Source organism: Lissotriton vulgaris, chromosome 9 (assembly GCF_964263255.1).
Source record: "Lissotriton vulgaris chromosome 9, aLisVul1.2, whole genome shotgun sequence".
NCBI classification, from domain to species: domain Eukaryota; kingdom Metazoa; phylum Chordata; class Amphibia; order Caudata; family Salamandridae; genus Lissotriton; species Lissotriton vulgaris.
In genome coordinates this window covers 1,118,364,678-1,118,386,329 of record NC_141697.1, presented here as the reverse complement: position 1 = coordinate 1,118,386,329, position 21,652 = coordinate 1,118,364,678, and the positions used below count along the sequence as shown (strand labels likewise).

The window sequence follows — 21,652 nt, the reverse complement described above, 5'->3', positions numbered from 1 at the left end:
TGAAAGAAATTAAGCAAAATCAACATAAAACAGAAAACGGAAGCAAAAAATATCCAACAGAAAGAACTCAATCCAATATAGTATACTCTTGAAAGGAAAACTGTTCTTTGACAAACCACAACAATTTGGATGACCTGACTTCAAGAAAGCCATCACTGATTCATGAAATGAAGCAAAATAATCAGACATTGATAACTCTGGATAATACAAACACATGCACAAATAAATGTCTATTTTATAAACCTATTTAAACAATCATGTATTGGGGATTATGTAACATCTTAGCAACTAGTGTAATCATTTCCTACCTCAGCAGTTCGGTTTATTCAATGGTTATTGTATTTTGAGGTGATCTTTCACCTTTCGAAAAAAATACGCTGTAATATTTTTTTATTAACAATGACGTTTATGGGGTTCTTTTTTAGAAAATTGTCAAAGTCCTACATACAAAAAATGTATTTAAAAAAGGGTTGACAACGTGGTTACCTTCTGATGTCACCATATGGCACTTTGTTGAAATTATAATGCTCCTGTAAGTTCATATGTATGCATGTATGAATGTAGTGGTCACAATACCCCCCCCCCAAGAACCCACTCTACAACATATGCTATAATGCTAAATGAACCCGAAATGAAGGAGAATATTGGAGGATAAGTGTTTTTACCCACACTTGGAAGAAGGATGGTAATTGCACCATGGCCTACTGAAATGGTCTTCACCCTTTAGACCTAGAAGTTGAAATCTTAGATAAGCTTCAGCTGTATAGGAAGAGAACTCCAAACAATAAGATCATGAATAACATGAGTTTGACTGCAAGATCTTTCTTTGGAGTATGGTGTGTTGTTTATGTAATTTCTGCTAAGATTTTATTTGGACATGTTAGACATCAAGTATATAGAGCCATCTGTTTTTTCTAGTTTTTTTCAGAAAGAGCATGCATTCCACAGCATATCTTTAGGAATCAGGACTGTAATGTTTTTTTCACAGGGGAATTCCCACAGATATTACTTTATGTGAAGTAAATTAAGTATTGTCGTAGCATTATTTTTGACATTCGGAAAAAGTGCCTATGGATGTTTTTTCTGTTCACCGACCTGTCTTTAATTCTTATGCTGCTTTCAGTCCTTGCCTTAGACTTCCTTTGATCTCTCCTTATACCTCCCTAACTAATGTTGTTCTGTGTATCACTCTCTCGCCATTGTCGGGATGTTCCCTAATCAAATACTGTTTGTACTTGTGTGATATGTGTATGTCTTTCTCATGTTCACAGTATAGATTTCGCTCAGGTTATCTCTCTTGCACTCAATATCCTCCCTCCGTTCACTTACCTCTCTGATTTCTCTCACCTGTTTGTGTGGACGATTTTCTAATCTGTGTGCTTTTGATGGTTCTCTTACTCTGATCCTTACTCAAACATGTCTTCATGCATCTCTGTCTCCATCTATCCCTCTTGCTCTCAATCTAGATTTCTTATTCCTTCTTACTTATATGCTCTTCTTCCTCATATGTGTCTTTGTGTCCTTCTTACTGACTTACTTTGTCTTTCAATCCTCTCTTTCTCTCACTTTTATCATTCGATCTCTGATCCTCTCTCACTGTATTCCTAGATCTCATTCTTACTCATCATCACATCTGTAGGATCAATCACTCTTGTGCACCATTGGTGTCTCTGTCTCACTTTCTCTCTGACCTCTGCTTCTTAGTTTTCACCCTCACTCACAGATGTGCCTACGAGGTGTGCAAATCTTAGGCTCTGTGCCTTCAATTTGCCTCCAACTGACCCCTGGCAATATTTGAAATATGTTTCTCTCATCTCTGTCATTTTAACATTTCCCTGTGTTTCTCTCTCAACTCTGTGCGATTCATCTTTTAATTGTCTACGTTTCTTTGAGTTGTGCTTACCTCTTTCCCATTCTCTCCCAATATGGCTAACTTTTGGTTTCTTTTTTTTACTCTGTTTCTTTTTTGCATATTAGTGTCTTGATTGCAATTATGTTTCTCCCACTCAATTGTTTGTCGAATCTCACTTTCTCTATAAATTTTGTGGCCCTGATCCTAATCTAAGACTCAATGAGATGTATGTCTACCTTGCTTAGTTTTGAGCCTTTCATCTTCCAATAACTCACATCTGGGTATATTGTGTGTACGTGTCTCTCATGTCTGTGTTTTGGCATCACTCTGCGTCTCTGACCTCTTTCGTATTGTTCTTCAGCTACTTCACTCTCTGTTTGAGATGCATTTGCCTGTGTGTCTAAGATGTGATATCTAGTTTTCTCTGCTCTCCCTATGCTCCCTTTAAAAATAGGGGCACGTCTCTGTGTCTCACACGCCCAGTTCCTGTTTGGGAAGATAATAATATAGGCTGGAGAAAGTCTGAAGCAGTCAATGCTGCTCCAAGAACAACCCCTACCTGCCCCTCTTCTCAAAAACATTCTCTTACTAAAGCATGAAAGGCGGATAGACTGTACAAACAATTAGAACATTTTTCAGTCCATCTTGTCCTCCTGCTTCCTTCCCTAGGGTGCTAAAGAGCAGGGCTGTAAGGAGTGGCCACAGCTTGCAGAATTTATCCTTAGCACTCCAGACTTCCTGACAGTGGGGAAAGTGGGTAGATATGCCCAGACCTTTCAAGAGGTGTAGATAAGAAAGAAGAGCCATTCCCCTTCAAATACTCACCCAATCAAATATCACATCACTATTGATATCAGTAACTTCACTAAAGCTACCTGTGTTCCAGAACTGACTTTTAGCACCCCTTTATGCCAGATCCCATTGGTTTCAACTGTTGAAAGCATGCTGAAGTTTTGGGGCATTATATTTGAATCTAATAGCACAATGTAGGGGTTGCATATTACTATTAGCAAATAACATTTCTTTAATGTATACAGAAGAAGGTTGCTGTAATTTCACTCAGAAGCAATATATATGTTTATAGACATTAATTTTGGATGTAGGCATCGTCATCACTTTCAATGTAAAAAGTCACCGCAAAGGATACGCATAAAATCAAGGCTGCGTTCCAACTGAAAACAAACAGATACAAGATATAGGATACATTTGTGCATATCACAATGTCATGAATGATTGCAGTCAAAGGTTCAACAGTGATGCAATCAATGACATCATTTCTATTGTCACCCTCTTCGGTGAGTATAGATAGGCATATATTTCACAAAAGTGTCTTTGTAATCTCACTTCTTTAGCTAAAGTTTACAGCTCACTCCATAGACATTTATACATTCTTAATAACTTTGACCCTTCACCTGGTTGCAACAAGCCTACAAATACACAGTACAAAATATCACCCTGACCAGCGAGGTGAAGAATGGTTAAGAGTCAAAGTTACACATGGTTTTCAAAACAATTTAATCTGATAAATACAGCTGAATGAATGTGCACTAAATTGAGCAGACATTAGTGCATGCCTCAATTTGATGCTTTGGAATTTTCATTCACCACATCTGTAGACAGAAATGAAAACAAGCTGTACATTGAGCATTTGTAAGATCACTATATGCCTGATAACTGTTTAATATTGTAATCAAGCTCTCATCCGAAGCTCTGTTATAAAGGCAGTATTTTCATAAGCTGTTGTTCATTTACCTTTGCAAAGGCAAATAGGTCACTATATTTTCCTTTAGAGCTTTGAGAATGGACTTGGAAGCACAGAAATTAAACTTTTTTTCAATTAGAGTCTGTTGGTGTTAGAATACTTACTAAAGCCTTCCCCAAATTATGCCTTTGTCTAATGAGTCTGGATTTGTAATTAGAACAATTAATATGAACTCATAAAATGTCAGCATTTTCCCCAATGAGTTTGAGTGTTGTCACTATAGTAATTTTGAGATTCCTTATAAAAAAAACTGCTATTTCCATTTTAATAGTACTAAATATATGTGTAATAATGTAACTAATGTTGTAATAAAGTATATTCAGATAAAACCATATTCACTTAAAATATTTACATATATGCACTTGCTTTCACAAATAATGTAATTGAAGTTATATAGTTCTATAATACCTTTCTTTAAGAAAGGCAATATTTCTCCAGATGTTTCGTTATGATAAAAACAGGATTTAGTAAGTACTGTAAAAAAATATTAAATCATTTTAACAGTATGCTTTATTTACTAAATGTTTGTTTTATTTAACATAAGCCCTATCAAAAAAATACTCAACATTTTTGATAAATAGCTACCTTTCATTTTTGGACTGGATGTAAAGTATTTCCTTTTCAATGTCAACACCATTCTTTTAATATTGACTCCTTTTTTTCAGTCTTTGTGCTTCTTTAGTCTCATGGGGCAGACGATATGGATGGCAGTTTCTGGGATACGGCACTACATTTCAGGTGAACACAATAATTTTACTATTTCGAATTAGTAGTAGTGGCTAAGGGAGCACTGTCAGTAAGGTTAGTTGAAGTTATTGGAGTGAGTGATAGTGATCCGAGTAGTAGTATAAATGAAACCATAATGGATTGATTTCATAGTTTAAATAAGACTTAGTGTGATACATAGTAAGTTCTTAGATCTATAGTTTTATAGTTAGTATAGCATAGTTAGGATATGTACTGTTTGTGTAACTTGTAAGAAATTGGTTGAGCAGGATGGAAGCAGCACTCATGCAACAACCACAACCCTTGTCAGGGTTAACCACAAAAGTCACTAATTCAACCTCTGCTAATGCTCTGGGAGCTTAGCACAATGTAGGCAGGCTTAACTTAGAGTCAAAGTGTAAAGTATTTGTGCAGTACACAAACAGTAATAAAGTAAATCACAACACAAGAGAAATCCCAAATCAGTTCAGAAAAATAGAGTAAATTTTACTAAATAAAAGTGTACAAAAATTACAGAAATCGAATCAGCGGAACCAGTAGATATAGAGCCTAAAGGCAGAAAGCTCCATCTGATCGTGCTGCACCGGAACAAAATAACAAGTTGAGCAGGCTGAGCACAGGATTAAGTTTGGCCTGCTGGAAGTTGTACCTAATGTCCTTGGTGTGAGGTCTGCCTGGCGATGGTTCGCGAGGCTTCTCATTGCTTGGGGTCTGTTTTGATGAAGCTTTCAGCTTTGCGGTAAGGGTTTGCAGGGATTTGCAACACTTGTAGTTGATTCCAATGAAGCTTTCAGCTCTGTGGCAAGGCTTTTACAGGGCTTTATGTCGCTCAGCATCAGTACCGATTAAACTTTTAGCTGTGCAGCGAGTCTTCGCGTCACTTCATGTTGGATTTGTTAATTCAGTTAATCAGAGAGGAGCACACTTTGATGCCAGCCAAGGGCACAGGGCCTGGGGAGGGTCCTCTTTGGGGTCAGGGACTCACTCCAGCAGAGACAAGCAGGGCTCAGATACTTCTTATTGGAGGTCCAGGCAGTACCAGTTTAGTAGGTCAGCAAGACAGTTGCAGGGAGACCTTTGGAGCTGGTTGTGTCCCTCTAGCTCACACAGAGGTAAACTAATTGACACTTGTAGTCATTCAGGTAGGCTGGGATGAAGGGAGCAGGTCCACTCTTCCTTCTTGGAAAGCAGAATAAGCCTCAAGCAGCAGGCAGTCCTCTTAGGAATAAGGCAGGCCTCAAGAAGCAGGTATGTCCTATTAGGTTCAGAGCAGGCCTCAAGTAGGGCAGTCCTCTAGCGAACAAGTTAATGCTCAGGCAGCAGGGCAGCTGTAGACTCCAGCTTGAAGTAGTAGATTTATGTGTAGACAAATCTACAATAATACTTCATCGCCCACTAAGGAACCCAGAGTCCATTAGAACCTTCCGAAATCCACAACCTTCTAAAATCCACACCTAACTTACCCAAGTTCCACATCACTTTCCCAATTTCCAAACCATATTACAAGATACCACAGCAGTTCTCTAGGGAACAGGGCATTATTCTTCTGTAATGTCCACAGGTCCATGTGCACACTGAAGTGTGGCTTTGGAGGCATCAATATGTGGTGCCATCCTTTGAAATGAAATGAAAAGAAAATGTATAAAGCGCAAACTGTCACTTCTAACAGAGTCTCCTGGCGCTGTCAACAACAGATCAGAAGGGTGACATAAGCCTAAATAAGCTTTTGGCAGCAATCCACTGATAGCCCAAAGATCCACGTTTTTAACTGTTTTCTGAACTGCCCCTCTTGTTTAGTGGCCCTCAGTTCATTGGGCATGCTGTTCCAAGCTTTGGCTCCCAGGACGGTCGCTGACCTTCCGCCTCTGGTGACTAGCCTAAACGCTGGGATGCTAAGCAGGTTAGCCGTAGTTGACCTTAATATTCTTGTCGTGGTGTATGGCTTGAATCTTGCTGAAAGATATCCGGGACCGAGCTGATGAAAGGCTCTGAATGTTATTAGAAGCAGTTTGAACAGAATTCTCTTGCAGACTGGTAGCCAATGGAGGGTCTTCAACGCAGCTGTGGCCGAGGCCCTGCGTGGAAGACCCAACACCAATCTGGCTGCTGCGTTCTGGACTACCTGTAGTTTCCTTAGGATGATTTTATTAGTTCCCACAAGGAGACTGTTACAGTAGTCCAGTCTCGATGTTATTAGGGCCACTGCCACTATCTTTTTGGCCACCAGGGGAATCAGGTTGAAAAACTTTCTCAAGGTTTTTATAAACCCAAAACAGGTCCCGGTCAATTTCAGGACATGGGGCTTAAAGGAAAGGCTGGAGTCAAACCAGACGCCTAGGTTTCTGGCCACTTCCACAGTTGATGGCAGTGCTGTGGTGTCATCAGGCCACCAATCCTTTGGATTAAAAAGATTGTCTTTCCCAATTGGTAAGATTTCTGTCTTGCTGGTATTGCAACAGAGATGGTTTTCCCTCATCCATTGCAACATTGCCGTCAGACAGTTTTTAAAATTTCCCTCTACCTTGGTGGTGGTCTTATCCAGGGAGAGGATCAATTGAGTGTCGTCGGCATATGATGTTATCTCGATCCCATAGTTGGATATCAGTGAGACAAGAGGGGCCATATATACATTAAACAACAGAGGACTCAAAGAAGGCCCCTTCAGCACCCCTGTAGACACGACTTGTACTGATGACCTGAATGATCCCAGCGCGATTGATTGTGTCCTGTTAGTCAGGTAAGATGTTATCCATGACAAAGCTTGATCTGATATGCCACATGCTCTTAATCTGGTGAGCAAGATTTTATGTGAGATCGAACCAAACGCTGCTGACAGGTCTAATAAAATCAGGACTGCCTTCTTTCCCTCATCCAAGATAAATTCGATGGTATCTGTTATCTCAAGTAATGCCGACTCAGTAGAGTATTTCGGTCGGAAGCCAAATTGACGGGGTTGGAGAGCCTTTGTCATGGCGAATTTCCATTCATATGGGACTGTCCCTGTGGCTAGAGAGGAGTTCACAATATCATTTATCACCGGGCTAACGATATCTATTATGTGATGTAGCAGCAGCAGTGGGCAAGCATCCATTGGAGAACCTGATTTACAGGCCAGAATAGCTTCCTTGGTCTGGGGAAAAGTGGACAGTTCAAAAGCTTTTAGGCCTGCTCTTCCATCGCTATTATGGGTCCCCTGTGCCTCTAAAGGCTCCAAGTGGTCGTGTTTCACAAAGTTCTTTTGAATCATTTTAATTTTTTGATCGAAGTGGATTGCAATATCTTCGCATAACTTTTGAGAGGGGGTAATTTCAATATGCAATCCATTAGGGTCAATAAATGATTTTACAATAGCAAAAATGTCTTTTTGATTGTGTTTTGCCCTGGCAATTTTGTCGTAAAAATGAGACTTTTTTGCTAACTTGATGGCTACATGGTAAGTTTTCCTAAACTTTTTGAAGATCAGACGGTTGGGTTCCTCATATCCCCTTCTCCATCTGCGTTCCAACTTCTTGGATTGCAGGTGGAGTTCTTCTAGTTCTTTAGAGAACCAGGGATCTTTATGAGGTTTCCTTTTGCTTTGTTTTTGTCCCGCTGGACGACCGGCTGGGACCAATTCCTCCCCTATCGCAGTCATCCAAGCCTGGAACCTACTCGAGTCCTCCCCAGGGACTTCAGTGAGGATGGGAACCTTGTCTTGTGCCACTGTTTGTAGCAAGTTGTTTGTAAGCAAGCATTGCCACTCTTTCCTGGGAGGCCCTGCCACTAGCTTCCCCTGTCTATGCCACTTCCATGGAATCGGGATATATGGTGGTATGAAACTGTGGTCGGACCAGATCTGTGGGGATGTCTTTCCAATCTGAAGGGTACTAAGGTTGGTACAAACTACGTCCAGTGTGTGCCCTGCCCTATGGGTTGGCCCCTGGACCATTTGGTCCATTCCCAACAATTGGATTGTTTCCACAAAAGGAAGAACCCCAGGACTATCACTAGATTCTAAGTGAAAATTGACGTCACCAAGGAGAGTGAAATTGGTGTACCTAAGCATCACCTCGCTAAGCGCGTCGCCGAGGGAGTCCAGGAAGGCCTTACTATTACCTGGAGGTCGTTACACCAATACTCCTGAGAAGGAGAAAGTATGAGTAATGCTACAGCAGAAGCCCATATGTTCAGCTCCACTAATGCTTGGGAGCGAAAAAGTTTTCCAAGGCAATGTCTTCTTATGCAGCAGCGTGACCCCTCCCCCTCACCCACTTTTCCTATCCACCCTACATATAGTGAAGTCTGGCGGCAGAGCGACTGCAATGTCAGGGTTTGAGTCTTCTGTTAGCCAGGATTCCGTTATATCTAGAAAGTCCAAATCGTGTTCCATAATCAACTCCCTGACCTCCAGGGCATGCCCGCCTAATGAACGTGCATTCATCAAACCACTTTTGATAAGATCTTGAGTACCCTCTCCTTTGGCTATCTCAACTCTCTTCTCTGTAGCCCAGAAAGGAATCTGAGTCTTACATTTCAAGCATGTCCATGGACCCATGATCCTATCCACCTACAGAGAGTGGTCGCACCCATTTTCAGAATTTAAATCAAGTAATTGTCTAGTTAAGTATCTCATACCTGGTTCCGAACTGACAAGGTGGCTGGCGCTAATCGCGTCACGAGCGCGGACGGGCGCAGACGGGTTGCCTTTGGCGCGCCTTCGGTGCGCCGCCGGCGCGCCCGCTGCGCGCGTCCGCTGCGCTTCCGCGTCCATCCATCCATTGAAGTGGGATGATTCCCTATACTACCCCCACATCTTGCTCTGGAAAGTTCTCTCCTTCCCCTGTCAAGGCTCCAAGACATCTGGGGTGACAAAAGACAAGTGCCAGGTTTATTTGTTTGTGCTGGAGGCAAGGCTCCTTGAAATGTAAGTGAAGGTGGGTACAGCTCCACCCCCAACTACCCTGCCAGAATGGTCTATCCTGTCCACACTTAATCCACCATTTTTGTAACTGTCTGGAGCGAATTTAGAAACCACAACAGCAAAACTATTCACAGTCATGTGACTCAGGATACTGGCAGACGGCACAAATGGTTAGGACAACAATATGACAGCTTTCTAAAGGTGAAACTTTCAGAATTGGTACCTAAAATAGAACTTCGCCATTAACAATTCATTTGAGTGTAAATACCACCTCTCTATCTGCTCCCAATCAAATGTTATCATTTATTAAATGTAATAAGGCAATCCCATGTTTGTAAATAGGAGATATAGGCCTTACAAACAACCTTAGGAGTTTTTTACTACCAGGACATGGGAAACTTAAATTTGCATGTCCTACCTTCTAAATCTTCCGTGTAAGACTTTAGGGCCTACCTTAGTGGTGACATATATGTATTATATGTAGTAAAGCGGGAGGTTCAGACTTGGAAGAGTGTTCATAGTGGCATATCAAAATGGCAGTTTAGAACTGCACACACAAGCTACATAGGTAGGTCTGAGATATGTTTTAAAGGGGTACTTATGTGGGTGAAACAATTCGTTCTGCAGGCTACCTAGCAGCATTTAATTTGAGGTCCTGGGTATATGCAGTACCATTTACTAGGGACGTATAAATAAATGTAATGTACCAATGCATGTAAGCCAGTTGCAAAAGGTTTTAGGGTGAGAGCACAAATGGTTAGTAGGGAAAAAGTACTTAGAGTCCTAATGCCATCAAAAACGGGTTCAGAAAATGCAGGTAAAAATCTTGGGGAAACGCTGAAATACAAACTAGGTTTGAGAATTGCATTTTTATGGGAGTTAGCGTGTATTTTATATTTAGGGTTATAGATTTTCCTGGAGCATTCATTTTTTTATTTCTATTTTTGTTTGTTGAAGGTTTTGGTGTATTTAATATGGATTTTGGAAGGTTTTTTTAATCCTAAAATGGAGTTCATTCTTGCATGTTTTTGGTCTTTTCTGTGTTAGATTTGTAGTTGATGATTTGGGATTGAGGGTTAATGGATTTTCAGCTACTGAACTGAACTGTTGCTTTGGATACATTTCATTTACAAAATAAAACCATATAAGTGTGTTTTATCATTTATTGTTGTAGTGTGATTATTGAAAATAATGTTTTTTAAAAAGTATATTTAATGGTTTTTATAGTCTTACTATTTTATTTAAAAATGATGACATTTTGTTCTAAGTCAAAAAAATGATTAAAATCTTAAAATGTGATTGTAAATATTAGGATTTATTATAATTGGCAAATTTATATAAAACATAGTTCCATACATATAAATAAGATATTTGTTACAATGTTTGAAAATATGTTTAATTCAGAATGGTATATTATAAAAATCAATTTTATAACATTTGTATGAAATATGATACAGTTATAAGGTGTTTGCTAAATTCAGTTTCTTAATGTTTTTCTTACAGTAAGAATATTATCTGTATTTTTTGATTTACAGTACAGTTTGAACTATTGTTTCAAAGTAGTTTAGACCTTGGCTGTTTTCTAATAGAAATACTTTGGTAGCTAATATTTCCTGTATTTGGCACGTTTGCTTTGGTAGCATGGAGCGCAATTGTTGTGCAATGGCTTGTTTCTGCATAGGTCCTGATAGCTATGTAAATTTTCGATAAATTGGCAAACGTTAGAGTTATGCCACATTTGTGCCACATTTCCACTCCATTGTCAGTTTCATGAGATTTAATGCTGTTCTATACATTCCACCAGGGTATGTGAAATTTGAGTTGACCTCGGACGTAAATGGTGCATGTGTCCTGCCCAAGTAATCAAAGTAATCCAAAAAGGTACTAATTTGTCTTTATTGGCTAGCTGGATTGGGATTCCAAAAGTAAGTCATACATGTTTACTAATTCTATTGGTAGTACATATACTAAGACAATTAACTTTGATTCTGGGTAGGGAAAAATTGGGGGATCCACACAAACCATACCTCACTGGACTCCCCAGGGTGTCTAGTTTTCAGAAATGTGTGGGTTTGGTAGGTTTCCCTAGATGGCTGCTGAGACCGTGGCCAAAAACCCAGGTGCCCTTGTAAAACCAGGTTGTTTTGTGATAGGTAATTTTGATGCCCCAACAATACATTTTGGCTCATTGCCTGTTGTGGGTTCTTGAATCATCACGGCGAGAGAGGTACCATTTTTATTGGGAGACTTTGGAGGATACAGGGTGGGCGGAAGCTTGTGGACCCAGCCAGGTTCCAGAACTTTCCATCACAGAAATGTGGGGAAAGCTTGTATTTCTTTTTCAGAAGTTTGAGGTTTGCAAGGAATTCTGGGTAACACCCCATTCTGGATTCCCCTGTGAGTCTAGTTTTAAAAAATTTATAGGTTTGCTACATTTCCCTGGGTGCCTGCAGAGCTAGGGTTCAGAATCTACAGCTAGGCACTTTGCAAAAAAAGGGTCAGTTTTCATTGTACAAAAGTGGTGTGTCCACGTTGCTTTTTGGGCCATTTGCTGTCGCGGGTAGTAGGCCTGCCCAAACAAGTGAGGTACCATTTTTATCGGGAGACTTTGGGGAATGCTGGGTGGGTGGAAGTTTGTGGAACTGCGCAGATTCCGGAACTTTCCATCACAGAAACGTGAGGAAAATATTTTTTTTTTACAAAGTTTGAGGTTTGCAAGGGATTCTGGGTAACAGAACCTAGTGAGAGCCACACAAGTCACCACATCCTGGATTCCCCTGAGTATCCAGTTTTAAAAAATGTAAGGGTTTGCTAGGTTTCCTTGGGTGCCGGCTGCGCTAGGACCTAAAATCCACAGGTAGGCGCATTCCGAAAAAAAGGCAGTGCCTAGAGGGTTTTGTGTTTGCCAGGGGAGGGGGAAGTTGGGGGCTATTGCCCCGATATGCCCCCAATAGAGGCAGAAAGACTGTGGGTATTTTTGGGGGGTGGGGGCATTGGTATGCCCATTCTGGGCAGCCCCCACCCCTACATATAAAAAAGCCAGCACTATCACTGGTGCTTAGTGGGCTCTATGCCCCCCATGGGGCAGATCAGGGGCTACTGCCCCCATCTGCCATCTGCCTCCTGGGGGGGGCAGAAAGACTGTAGCATCTTTTCTATAGGGGTGGGGGCATTTACATAAACATTCTGAGCAGCCCCCACACCTGAATTTTGAATATAATATATCCCTGGTGCCTAGAGGGCTTTCTGCCCCCCCGAGGGGCAGATAAAGGGCTATTACCCCCATATGCCTCCAGGGGGCAGAAAGACTGTGGAATTTTGTTGGGGGTGGAGAATTGGCATGTATGCATAAAAAGAAATCCTGGTGCCTAGTGGGCTTGCTGGCCCCCCAGGGGGCAGATCAGGGGCTACTACTGCAATCTGCCTCTGGGTGGCAGAAAGACTGGGGCACTTTTTTGGGGTGGGGAATTGGCATGCCCATTCTGGGCAGCCCCCACCCATGCATAAAAAAATCCCTGCTGCCTAGTGGGCGTTCTGCCCACCTCCCCGGGGGCAGATCAGGGGCTACTGCTCCCATCTCCCTCCAGGGGAGCCAAACGACTGTGGCATATTTCCTGTATTGATAGGGGCATTGGCATTCGCATTCTGGGAAGGTCCCACCTCTATGAATAAAAAAATCCCTGGTGCCTAGTGGGCTTCCTGCCCCATCCAGGGGCAGATCAGGGGCAGAAAGACTGTCAAAATGTAATGCAGGGAGCAAAGTCCCTTGCCTGGTGGCTGAATCCCTGCTCAGCGATCACCCTCCTGGGGCGATCCCCAAGCAGGGATCCTCTAGGGAAGGGTACCATTGGAAAGGGGAGATTCTCCCCTTTCCAACGATACCCTTCACAAGTGTTTCGGTTCTGGTGCTGGGGGGGCTGAGAAAGCCCAACGAGCACCGAAACATTGAAACTGAAACTAAGTTTCTGTTTTCAATGCAATAATGACAGCGCCATGTGCGCGATCGTCGTTACATTGAAAATAAGAAACAGGCCTAGGGAGGTTAGGGAAGCTCTTCCCCACCTCCTGAGGTCCCCCCAAGAGCAGAGGGATTGAGTGTGCTTGTGCACATGATGGAATGTTTCCGTCAAGAGCACTGGAGCACTGGTGCTCATGATGGAACCATTCATTCATGAGCACTCAAAGGGTTAAAGTAAATATTTTAGTATTGATATTCTGGTTAATGTAGTAAGGCTTTAGGAAATAAGATATTTTTGTTATCATTATTTTTGCTAAAATATTTTGGTTTCACTATATTTATGTGGTCGATATTATGTCATACATATGCCAGAGGGATGTTTATTATATCTTACTGCAAAAAAGACTTAATAGAATTGCTCTGTGGTGTGAAAGCACAACTTTACTAGGGACCGGTATATAAACCATTTATTAATTTTTTAATACTTATGAACATAAATGTGCCACATAGGAATCAAATGGTTAATTAGTTGCATATGTGACTTTTAATTCAACAATCCTTTTCATATTAAAGTGTGCAAAAGGGCCAGGGACTGATTGAATAAATAAAATAATCCCACTGGGCAAGAATGCATTATCTATTCTATCATGATCCAATGGGGTCTGTGAAACTGAGCAATTTGAATGGCTGGGTCAACTTGAAAATGTATCTTACAGAGCTATAATGTGAACCGTGGATCTGCTACCCCCCCCTCCCCCAATCCTGAGTCGGCGGAGGAATCGCCATCATCCACAAGAGTACCATCAGGATCTCTACTAACACCTCCGAAATCCTCAACACCGCCGAACACATGCACTTCCAGATCCACACAGAACCCAAGACCACCCTAAGAGGCACCCTCGTCTACATACCACCAGGACCCCGACCCCAATTCTGCAACTCCATGGCCAACTTCATCAGCAGGCACACACTGATCTCCACCGACTACATCCTCCTGGGCGACCTGAACTACCACCTGGATAACAACAACAGCAACTCCTCCACCCTGATCGACAACCTCATCACCCTCGGACTGACACAGATCGTCATGACACCTACCCACATCGCCGGCCACACGCTCGATGCCATCTTCTCCTCCAGTCCCCACGTTGCCTTCAGCCACGCCTCCGAACTCACTTGGACCGACCACCACTGCGTCCACTTCACCTTCCGGAAATCCGTCTCACATTACCGCACCCCACAGACCCCTAGATGTCACTGGGGCAAAATCACCAAGGAACTACTACAAACACACCTCGCACTCAACCCCCTGACCAACCCCAACGACCCCGAGGAGGGGGCCTGCACCCTCAGACTCTGGATGGACGATTGCGCCAACACCCTAGCCCCGGCGAGACAACACACCCACAGAGATACCAGTCAGAGAGCCAGCTGGTTCACCCCGGAGCTCCTAGCCTCCAAACGCACCTGTCGGAGACTGGAAAACACCTGGCAGGTGAGAAAACGCCCGACAGCCACGCAGCCCTCAAAGACGCCATCCACAAGCACCACCACCTCATCAGGACCACCAAGAAGGCCTCCTTCAAGGACCGCCTCGACAACAACGCACACAATAGCAAGGAGCTCTTCAACATCATGAAGGAACTCTCAAACCCCAGCTCCTGCACCAACGACATACCGCCGTCACAAGCCATGTACGACACCCTCGCTGCCTTCCTCCACCGCAAGATCACCGACATCCACGACAGCTTCAATCCTCGGACGAACCCCGCCAACCCCACCACACCGGACCCACTGATACCCGCCGACCAGGACCGCCTCACCACATAGACCAGCGTAACCACCGAGAACACCATCAAAACCATGAGCACTATGCACTCAGGCGCCCCTTCCGACCCTCTTCCCCACCACATCGTCAACAAGGCTGACAGTTCCATCGCACCCCACCTGTGTAACATCATCAACCTCTCATTCAAGACCACGACTTTCCCTGAGAGCTGGAAACACGTCGAGATTAACGCTCTACTGAAGAAACCCAAGGTGGACCCGAGCGACCTCAAGAACTTCGGGCCCATCTCCCTACTTCCGTTCCCGGCTAAGGTCATTGAAAAGATCGTCGACACCCAGCTCACCCGCTAACTGGAAGACAACAACATCCTCGACCCTTCCCAGCCAGGCTTCCGCAAGAACCACAGCACCGAGACCACCCTCATCGCCGCCACAGACGACATCAGAATCCTACTCGACAACGGCGAGACAGCAGCCCTCATCCTCCTGGACCTCTCTGCCGCCTTCAACGCCGTCTGCCACCACACACTACGCACACACCTCTATGATGCAGGGATCTGCAACAAGGCCCTGGACTGGATCACCTCCTTCCTCGCCGACAGAACTCAAAGAGTCCGCCTCCCCCCGTTACACTCCGGAATCACCAAGACCATCTGCGGTGTCCCGCAAGGATCATCCCTCAAATTCAAGTTCAAGTTCAAGTTCAGTAATTTGTATAGTGCACTACTCACCCAGAGGGTCTCAAGGCGCTTGAGGGAGGGGGGTACTTTACTTATCGAATATCCAAGTTTTTAGTTGCTTTCTAAAGGAGAGGTGGTTCTGTGTAAGGCGGAGGTGGGTGGGGAGAGAGTTCCAGGTTTTGGCCGCTAAGTAGGAGAAGGATCTTCCCCCCATGGTGGATCTATGGAAGCTCGGAATTGCGGCGAGGGCTTGATTGGACGATGGTAGTTGGCGGGTGGGGGTGTAAAAGGACAGGCGCATTTTGAGGCATTCGGGTCCTAGATCGTAGAGGGCTTTGTGTGCATGGGTGAGGAGACGGAACGTTATTCTCTTGTTGATGGGGAGCCAGTGGAAGTCTTTCAGGTGGTCGGAAATGTGAGCTTGGCGGGGGATGTCTAGTATGAGTCTGGCTGAGGCGTTTTGGGATGCGTTGGAGTTTTTTCTGTAGCTTGGCTGTAGTTCCGGCTTACAGGGTGTTTCCGTAATCCAGTCGGCTTGTGACCAGTGCGTGAGTGTCCATCTTTCTTGTTTCGGTGGGGATCCAACAGAAGATTTTTTTGAGCATGCGTAGGATGTTGAAGCATGATGATGAGACGGCGTTGACTTGTCTGGTCATCGAGAGGGAGGAGTCCAGGATGAAGCCCAGGTTACGTGCGTGGTCCGTAGGTATGGGTGCGGTTCCCAGGGCTGGTGGCCACCATGAGTCGTCCCAGGCAGAGGGGGATGATCCTAAGATGAGGACTTCCATTTTGTCCGAGTTCGGTTTTAAACGGCTGTTCTTCATCCACTCGGCTACTTCATTCATCCCTTCGTGTAGGTTGGTTTTGGTGGTGTTTGGGTCTTTGGTGAGGGAGAGGATCAGCTGGGTGTCGTCTGCGTAGGAGATGATGTTGAGGTTGTGTTGGCGAGCGATGGATGCGAGGGGACTCATGTATACGTTGAAGAGGGTGGGACTGAGTGATGATCCTTGTGGTACGCCGCAGATGACTTTGGTGGCCTCTGATCTAAAAGGGGGAGGCGGACTCTCTGGGTTCTTCCGGCGAGGAACGAGATGATCCAGTCCAATGCTTTTCCTTGTATTCCGACGTTGCTGAGGCGTTGTATGAGGGTGCTATGACAGACTGTGTCGAAGGCTGCGGAGAGGTAAAGTAGGATGAGGGCAACTGTTTCTCCGTTGTCCGGTAGTGTTCGAATGTCGTCTGTTGCTGCGATGAGGGCGGTTTCGGTGCTGTGTTTGGCTCGAAAGCCGGACTGTGAGGGGTCGAGGGATTTGTTGGATTCGAGGAAGGCGGCGAGCTGACTGTTGACGGCTTTCTCAATGACTTTGGCAGGGAATGGGAGGAGCGAGATGGGGCGGTAGTTCTTAAGTTCAGTGGGGTCTGCTGTGGGTTTCTTCAGAAGGGCGCTGTGTTCGGCATGTTTCCAGCATTCCGGGAAGGTCGCGGAGTTGAGGGAGCAGTTGATGACGTCTCGGAGATGGGGTGCGATAATGGAGTCTGCTTTGTTGAAGATTTGGTGGGGTCATGGGTCAGTTGGCGATCCTGAGTGGATGGAGTTCATCAGGTGGATGGTGTCTTCGGTGGTGATTGGTTTCCAGGCGCAAAGGTTGTTAGAGGGGGGTTTTGATTCGGAGGTGGGTGGGTTGGACTGGTCTCCGGACTGGTTTTCAAAACTGTTATGTATGTCGGCGATTTTGTTGTGGTAGAATGAGGCTAGGGATCGCAGAGGTCTTGAGAGGGAGTGATGTTGTTGGTGCCGGCGGTGGGGTTGGTAAATTCTTTGACGATGTTGGATAGTTCCTTGCTGTTATGGGCGTTGTTGTCAAGTCGATCCTTGAATGCTGATTTATTGGTGGATCGGATCAGTTGGTGGTGTTGGGGGGTGGCGTTCTTGAAGGTGGTCAGGTTATCAGTGGTTGGGTTTTTTTCTCCAGGCTTTCTCGAGGGTGCGACAGGACTTCTTGGATTTCTTAAGGTCATTGTTGAACCAGGGGGCTTTTTTGCTACCTTGCTTGATTTGATGGTTTTTCAAGGGTGCTAGTTCGCCGGCGCTGTGGGTGATCCATTGTGTGAGGTTGGTGGCTGCTTGGTTTGGGTCCGATGATTTGGCAGGAGGGTTTTGGTGAAGCGATGTGAAGAGCTGGTCGGTGGTAATTTTGTTCCAGTTTCTTCGGGGAATTGGTTGAGGGAGGTTGTGGGTCGTGGTCTTTTTGTAGTTGAAGTGAACACAGCTGTGGTCCGTCCAATGGAGAGCTGTGGTGTGGTTGAAGGAGATGTGCTTGCTGGAGGTGAACATTGGGTCGAGCGTGTGCCCGACATAGTGGGTGGGAGTATCAACCAGTTGTTCGAGTCCGAGGTTGGCCAGGTTGTCCAGAAGGGTGGTGGTGTTGCTGTCGTTTTTCTTTTCCAGGTGGAAGTTGAAGTCTCCCAGTAGAATGTAGTCCTCGGAGGGGAGGGCGTGTGGGCTGATGAAGTCAGTGATGTCTTCGCTGAATTGTGTGCAGGGTCCTGGTGGCCTGTAGATGAGGGTGCCTTGGGGTCGGTGTGGATCTGGAAGTTAAGGAGTTCGGCGGATGTGAGGTTGTCGTCGGAACTGGTTGTGATGCGGATAGTGTTCTTGTGGACGATGGCGATGCCTCCTCCAGTTTGGTTGATGCGGTCCTTTCGGATGAACTTGTAGCCTTCCGGGATGGCTATGGCGATGTCGGGCGATGATGAGGCGTTCATCCATGTTTCGGTAAGAAAGGCGACGTCCAGCGATGTGGTGTCGAGTAGGTTCCAAAGTTCAATGGCGTGTCTGTGGACCGAGCGGGTGTTGAGTAGGATGCCTTTCAGGTGGTTAGTGTCAGAGTTTTGTGTGGAGTCTGTGGGTTTGGTGTGGATCCTGATGCTGTCGAACTTGCAGGAGTGGCAGGTGAAGGGTCCATGGGTTTGTCCTGGGGCGGCTAGGTTGCAGTTTTGGAGTCTGCCGGGATTAAGTGCTGAGAGGGTTGCGGTGTCGTACGTTATGCGGGTGAAGTGGGTTTTGCGAGGGTCAGGGGGTCTGGCGCTGGGCGTGGTCCAGGCGAGGACGGGCTTACCTTTGACGCACCTTCGGCGCGCATGGGGCGTGATCGCTGCGCGTGAACGCTGCGTGCAAAAGCATCTGTCATATGTAGATCGGGGAAGGGGCGGGGGACGAAGGAGGAGCAGCTGGGAGGTTGGAGCGGGGTGGAGAGCCGGGCTGGGAAGGCACAACAACAAACAACAAAATGGCAGTAAGCCAAGAGCCAAACAGGACGAGACTGGGACCCAACAATCGGTCTAAAAAGGGAAGCGTCATCGGCACAATCAGGCACAATAACTCAATCATCTAAAGGCAGCAATGCACAGTCGATTAATTAATTAATGCGCAGCTCAGCAGGCAATATAGTGCTACGATGCAGTTACAATCAAGCACAAATAAGGCACAAATAGATGCAATGGGCAGTTGATTTTTAAGGCAAAGAGCAATTTGGCAGTATGGCGCTACGATACCAGGTTGAGAGCGGGGAGCAGCGTGAGGAGCGACCGCTTCTGAGGGGCTCAGGCCGGTCACATCACTAATTCAGGAGAGTGGAGCCTAACCTTTCTGTGGGAGGGAGGAGCAGCTGGGAGGCGGGAGCGGGTTGGAGAGCCGGGCTGGGAAGGCACAACAACAAACAACAAAATGGCAGTAAGCCAAGAGCCAAACAGGACGAGACTGGGACCCAACAATCGGTCTAAAAAGGGAAGCGTCACCGGCACAATCAGGCACAATAACTCAATCAGCTAAAGGCAGCAATGCAGAGTCGATTAATTAATGAATGCGCAGCTCAGCAGGCAATATAGCGCTACGATGCAGTTACAATCAAGCACAAATAAGGCACAAATAGATGCAATGGGCAGTTGATTTTTATGGCAAAGAGCAATTTGGCAGTATGGCGCTACGATACCAGATTGAGAGCGGGGAGCAGCGTGAGGAGCGACCGCTTCTGAGGGGCTCAGGACGGTCACAGCGCTAATTCAGGAGAGTGGAGCCTAACCTTTCTGTGGGAGGGAGGAGCAGCTGGGAGGCGGGAGCGGGGTGGAGAGCCGGGCTAGGAAGGCACAACAACAAACAACAAAATGGCAGTAAGCCAAGAGCCAAACAGGACGAGACTGGGACCCAACAATCGGTCTAAAAAGGGAAGCATCACCGGCACTATCAGGCACAATAACTCAATCAGCTAAAGGCAGCAATGCACAGTCGATTAATTAATTAATGCGCAGCTCAGCAGGCAATATAGCACTACGATGCAGTTACAATCAAGCACAAATAGATGCAATGGGCAGTTGATTTTTAAGGCAAAAAGCAATTTGGCAGTATGGCGCTACGATACCAGGTTGAGAGCGGGGAGCAGCGTGAGGAGCGACCGCTTCTGAGGGGCTCAGGACGGTCACAGCACTAATTCAGGAGAGTGGAGCCTAACCTTTCTGTGGGAGGGAGGAGCAGCTGGGAGGCGGGAGCGGGGTGGAGAGCCGGGCTGGGAAGGCACAACAACAAACAACAAAATGGCAGTAAGCCAAGAGCCAAACAGGACGAGACTGGGACCCAACAATCGGTCTAAAAAGGGAAGCATCACCGGCACTATCAGGCACAATAACTCAATCAGCTAAAGGCAGCAATGCACAGTCGATTAATTAATTAATGCACAGCTCAGCAGGCAATATAGCGCTACGATGCAGTTACAATCAAGCACAAATAGATGCAATGGGCAGTTGATTTTTAAGGCAAAAAGCAATTTGGCAGTATGGCGCTACAATACCAGGTTGAGAGCGGGGAGCAGCGTGAGGAGCGACCGCTTCTGAGGGCCTCAGGATGGTCACAGCGCTAATTCAGGAGAGTGGAGCCTAACCTTTCAGTGGGAGGGAGGAGCAGCTGGGAGGCGGGAGCGGGGTGGAGAGCCGGGCTGGGAAGGCACAACAACAAACAACAAAATGGCAGTAAGCCAAGAGCCAAACAGGACGAGACTGGGACCCAACAATTGGTCTAAAAAGGGAAGCATCACCGGCACTATCAGGCACAATAACTCAATCAGCTAAAGGCAGCAATGCACAGTCGATTAATTAATTAATGCGCAGCTCAGCAGGCAATATAGCGCTACGATGCAGTTACAATCAAGCACAAATAGATGCAATGGGCAGTTGATTTTTAAGGCAAAAAGCAATTTGGCAGTATGGCGCTACGATACCAGGTTGAGAGCGGGGAGCAGCGTGAGGAGCGACCGCTTCTGAGGGGCTCAGGACGGTCACAGCGCTAATTCAGGAGAGTGGAGCCTAACCTTTCTGTGGGAGGGAGGAGCAGCTGGGAGGCGGGAGCGGGGTGGAGAGCCGGGCTAGGAAGGCACAACAACAAACAACAAAATGGCAGTAAGCCAAGAGCCAAACAGGACGAGACTGGGACCCAACAATCTGTCTAAAAAGGGAAGCGTCACCGGCACAATCAGGCACAATAACTCAATCAGCTAAAGGCAGCAATTCACAGTCGATTACTTAATTAATGCGCAGCTCAGCAGGCAATATAGCGCTACGATGCAGTTACAATCAAGCACAAATAAGGCACAAATGGATGCAATGGGCAGTTGATTTTGAAGGCAAAGAGCAATTTGGCAGTATGGCGCTACGATACCAGGTTGAGAGCGGGGAGCAGCGTGGCTCCACTTGCACGCATCGCCAGACTTCATGACCTCAACATAATCTCCTATGCCGACGACACCCAGCTGATCCTCTCCCTAACCAACGACCCCCTCACCGCCAAAGCAAACCTCCACGGCGGTATGAAGGCAGTCGCCAACTGGATGGAAGAAAGCCGGCTCAAACTTAACAAGGACAAGACGGAGATCCTCATCCTCAGAGCCAACCCCTCAGCCTGGGACGACTCCTGGTGGCCAGTCGACAGTAAAATCAC

General features: G+C 45.6%; 1 protein-coding gene across 4 annotated transcripts in view; it reads right to left on the bottom strand.

The window, feature by feature from the left end:
• ERC2 (ELKS/RAB6-interacting/CAST family member 2) overlaps positions 1-21,652 on the bottom strand; it is a 2,191,867-nt gene that overhangs the window by 1,959,593 nt on the left and 210,622 nt on the right. The window lies entirely within an intron of this gene.